Raw genomic sequence first — 5,632 nt, forward strand, 5'->3', positions numbered from 1 at the left:
AGCGGTTCTTAACGGAACTGGGAGGAGCCTAAGTGAAGGGGCGTTTGCGTGCTGCAAGGAAAATCCGACAATTTCATTTCGTTACCTACCTGTTTAAGAATTTTGCAATTTTTTACATTATTAGTTTTCATATTAAATATTTAAGATACCACACTTAATTCCTTTTCACCCCCACCAAAATTAACACTATACTACGGTGGCCCTGAAGGACAAAACACATTTACAAAAGATGAAACACTTTTACAAAGTTGGAGACAAATTTACATTTTGGAAAACATTTTTATATTTTATAAAACAAAATTACATCAGAAAAACACTTTTAACAAGGCCAAAACAAATTTACATTTTTACATTTTATAAAACAAAATTACATCAGAAAAACACTTTTACCAAGGCCCAAACTAATTTACATTTAAGGGAACAAATTCACAAACAAAGGAACACTTTCACCATTAAGTCTGACTCCTTAAGCCTGACTCCGTTTAGCCTGAGGCTATGTGGTCTTAGCACAGACTGTATAAAATATGGACGTAGTATCCGTGATGTCACCTATCTCTTCCTGAGAGCTGCTTTGAAGCCAATCGACGGTGGCAGCCATATTGGAAATGCGGAACTCAACCAGGCAGAGTGTGATGTAGTGTGAGCCTCCTAGCCAACAGCTATGTGTTCCTGACCGGGAGTCACGTCAGTCATGTCCTTATTTGGGCGAAAAGTCGTAATCTTAATATCTTCTGAACCGTCACGTTAGAAATAAATTCACCCCCCGTACAGTGTGTGCTGATAGAGAGATTAGCTGTACCAGGCTGTAAACATGTTTATTAATGCTGCAAAGATCGTCTTTTTCCATTCATGTCTATGTGGTTTCCAGTGTTTCTGCAGCCAGCCTCTAGTGGATTCTCGATGTATTGCAGTTTATAACACTTCCGCATGGGCTTCATATTTTGAGACCGGAGGTTGTCGGTTGGGTCTGAGGCCGTTTCATCTGAATTCTGACACATGATGAAGGTTTTGCTGACATATGACGGAGCTTTTCCAGAGACATGATGCTTTTTCATCTGAGGTCTGACACCTCTCTCTGAGACCCGAGGATGTCCTAATATGTAAACACTGTCCATCTCCGTTTGGTTTCTCCCTATCAAAACAAACTAAAGGACCCCTCACTTGATCACTTCCGGATCACATCCGGTATTTGGTACATTCCCTCTCCGTAAAAATGAAATGTTAATGTGTTTCATCTTTTGTAAATTTGTTTTACAAAATAATTGTATGGACCTATAAAGTAGTATATAGTAGTAGTTTTTTTTTGGTCAGCATTAACAATTCCGTTCCCGCCAAAAAAAAAACAACAACAGGAATTATATGAAATCAATTTCATTTAAGGAATCAAACCAACCAAAAAGTGATGGGCTGAAGCTTGGCCTTATAATGTCCACCCTTTAAAAAAACAAAGCAAAACTTAGTTAACAAGCTTTAGGTCTCAAAGGTTAAGTATAAATTGCTAACATGAATATGAAATATATACTTTTTTTATTTAAAGGGGATTTAATGTTAAGAAATTGTCTTTAGATTTCTACATACATACATATTTGGTTGTTAGGAATTGAAAAAGGATGATAATTTACTTCTATGAGTGAAAATTACCATTAAAATATTTCGAAACCCAAATTTTCTGGGGGTCATAATACACTGGGAAAACCTTACACAGCTTCCAAAGTGTCCAAAATTAAGCTTTTTACTCGAGAAAAGAACATGCTGATATAACTATGTATGGTTAAAGTGCAAAACTCAACTAACACATTTAATTGAATTGCTAGGTTTTTTTTGTTGATAGTTTTTATGCCTTTTGTTTTTAATTCCTACAATTTCAAACAGCACTTGAAAGCATCAGAAATCTGCTGCGTCAGTAAAGCGTTGCGTCATCACGTCCACCTCTGACTGATCCCTTTAGCTGGAGGAAAAACAGTTCATGTATGCTGGAAGCTACAGAGAACATCTGCATGTTGAACTTAGTATTTTAATGAGATGTTTACAAAGTTCCTGTTGAAATGAGTCACACTGAATGAAGACACGCAGAGTGTTTATCTGACAGCTGTGGGCTTATACAGCTTATCTATTTAAGAGACAAAGACCTTATCAAATATGATGTCGTGTGTGATAATAAATTATTCTTTAGCATATGCAAGTTCTGCTGACACTATATCTTAGAAATAATGAACTCTAGAGTAATGAGTAAGTCAGCCTTGAGTAAGGGTTGTTTGTTTGGTCAGCTGTCTCTTCTTCTTCTCTGCCTCAGAACCTGTTTGTGTTTCCTGTCAGGAGGTCAAAGTGTTGAACGCAGCTGTTCTGCAGTGTTCAAAGATCTGATCATTGTCTCTTTTTGACATTAAGGAAGGCTAACCATTTTAATTTCACACAACAACAACAACAACTAAGTGAGTCCAGAATGTGTGACCTTAGTCTTGATTTCATTTTGGTTGAGGAAGTGTCACTTCACTGACAGGCTCAACGATGGCGTACGACTAAATGAAGACGCTGACTCGATGTAACCTGACATTGGCAAAGAGGGGGAGTTGAGCTTTCATAGTCAATCATACAAGAGAGGAATCTTTTTATTAAGAGCTAACAGCTGGAAAAAACACAGGAGCTGTAGAGTCCTATACAAAGTCACTTTATGTACAGTTCTGTTAATAATATTCAAGCTTATCTCAAACTAAAGAAGTGTGCTGTATGACTTAAATATCATATATATAATATATATTAATTTACCTTAAAAACAATGTTTGAATTTTTAGCCTAAAATGAACCTCACCATGTTTTCTGGATCTACAAATTACACTCACAATGACAAGACATGATGAAAATATTGACTTTAATACTTAAACATGTACAGTCATGGCCAAAAGTTTTGAGAATGACACAATTATTACATTTTCACAAAGTCTGCTGCTTCAGGGTTTTTAGGTGTTTTTGTCAGATGTTTCTATGGTATAATGAAATACAATTAGAAGCATTTCATAAGTATCAAAAGCTTTTATTGAGAATTACACAGAATTCATGGAATAAGTCAATATTTGCAGTGTTGACCCTTCTTTTTCAAGACCTCTGCAATTCTCCCTGGCATGCTGTCAATCAACTTCTGGACCAAATCCTGACTGATGGCAGTCCATTCTTGCAGAATCAATGCTTGGAGTTTGTCAGAATTTGTGGGTTTTTGATTGTCCACCCGCCTCTTGAGGATTGACCACAAGTTCTCAATGGGATTAAGATCAGGGGAGTTTCGTGGCCAAGGGCCCAAAATCTTAATGTTTTGTTCCCCGAGTCATTTTGTTATGACTTTTGCTTTATGGCAAGGTGCTCCATCATGCTGGAAAAGGCATTCTTCATCACCAAACTGCCCTTGGATGGTTGGGAGGACGTTCTGGTACCATTCTTTATTCATGGCTGTGTTTTTAGGCAAGATTGTGAGAGAGCCCACTCCCTTGACCGAAAAGCAACCCCACACATGAATGGTCTCAGGATGCTTCACTGTTGGCAAGAGACAGGACTGATGGTGGCGCTCACCTCGTCTTCTCCGAACAAGCCTTCCTCCAGATGCCCCAAACAATCGGAAAGGGGATTCACCAGAGAAAATGACTTTACCCCAGTCCTCAGCAGTCCAGTCCCTGTACCTTCTGCAGAATATCAGTCTGTTCCTGATGTTTTTACTGGAGAGAAGTGGCTTCTTTGCTGCCCTCCTTGACACCAGGCCTTCCTCCAAAAGTCTTCGCCTCACTGTGCGTGCAGATGCACTCACACCTGCCTGCTGCCATTCCTGAGCAAGCTCTGCACTGGTGGTGGCCCGATCCCGCAGCTGTAACACCTTCAGGAGACGGTCCTGGCGTTTGCTGGACTTTCTTGGGCACCCTGGAGCCTGTTTGGCAACAATTGAACCTCTCTCCTTGAAGTTCTTGATAATTCGATAGACGGTTGACTGAGGTGCAATCTTACTCGCTGCTATAAACTTCCCTGTTAGGCCCTTTTTGTGCAATGCAATGATGGCTGCACGTGTTTCCTTGCAGGTAACCATGGCTAACAGATGAGGAACAATGGTGTCATGCACCATCTTCCTTTTAAAGTGTCCAGTCACTCAATCATGACAGATTGATCGCCAGCCTTGTCCTCATCAACACCCACACCTGTGTTAATGTGTGTGACACCTGTGTGTCATTGAAATGATGTTAGCTGGTCCTTTTGTGGCAGGGCTGAAATGCAGTGGAAATGTGTTTTTGGTGATAAAGTTCATTTTCAAGGCAAAGAGGGACTTTGCAATTAATTGCAGTTGAGCTGATCACTCCTCATAACATTCTGGAGTATATGCAAATTACCATTATAAAAACTGAAACAGCAGACTTTGTGAAAATTAATAGTTGTGTCATTCTCAAAACTTTTGGCCATGACTGTACATGCAGATGCCACTACACTCACCTCAGTCTACATTAAGTCATTTAAATGGACTCTACATGATTTTGGAGGTTGTTCATTTTCCTTTTATGAAAGAAAACAAAAAATATTTGTGACTGAAACCTTAAATTTAGCTTGAATCATCAACTGTATTTAACCCTCCTGTTATGTTGTGGGTCAAATTGACCCTTTTTAAAGTTAAAAAATCTAAAAAAAAGTTAAAAATATTTTTCCTGTATGAAACATCTTTGCTTGGCTGAATAGGTGAAATCAACATGTGAAATCACAGTGGTTCATTTAACATTTTAGGCAGCATATACCATCCAAACCAGCTAAAAACAGCCAAAAAGCTGGGCAGCATGTGACAGAAGAGGTGGTTCGTGTTAATTTATCAACATCACTTCATAAAAAAAAAGAATGTAAAATAAAATCTATGTCATGTAAAACTATTGTATTTATATTTATGTCTTTTCAATGTACATTTAATTTTTTTTTCATCGAAAACGAGTGAGCCCTCCTCATTGAACCATGATCTGTGAGAATTAAAGAACACAAATTCACCAAATATTGATTTATATGGTTAGTAATGGAGTTAATGATGATATATCTTTTTAAAAATTATTGGGATTTTTTGGGTTCTGACACTTTTTGATAATTAAACATGCCCCGTGTCAAATTGACCCAGGAACATTACTGCTGTTCCAGAGAAACGAACATAACAGGAGGGTTAACTTACTGTTTCATGGATAAGAATTAGACATTTTTCCAGGATGTGTTGTTTGACTTCCTGTACTTCCTCCTCAGGGCCAGCAGGGGGAGCTGCTGCTACACACACCGCTCTGTGTTTCCACCATGTCTTACATTTCAACCAGTTCCCCCCACTTTTTTGTAAATCCTGGTTTAATACTGAGTTTAACTTCAACCCCCCCAAACCCTGAGACTGTTGTTAAAATCAACTTGACTGTTTTAAAGCACAAATCGATGAAAACACATCGATTCTGGACGACCGTTTTCCCCTGCACACCCACAGAAAACCTCATTTTAGTGCATAATATAACACACTTTATTACAAAGTCCATTCAGTCTGCTGGGTGCATGATTTCACTGATGTTATATTTCATATATGCAACATTCAGGAGTTAGAAAAACACTAGCTGATGCTTAAATAACTGTAGTTATAAATTAGTTATGC

The sequence above is a fragment of the Notolabrus celidotus genome, chromosome 6 (assembly GCF_009762535.1).
Source record: "Notolabrus celidotus isolate fNotCel1 chromosome 6, fNotCel1.pri, whole genome shotgun sequence".
Classification (NCBI taxonomy): domain Eukaryota; kingdom Metazoa; phylum Chordata; class Actinopteri; order Labriformes; family Labridae; genus Notolabrus; species Notolabrus celidotus.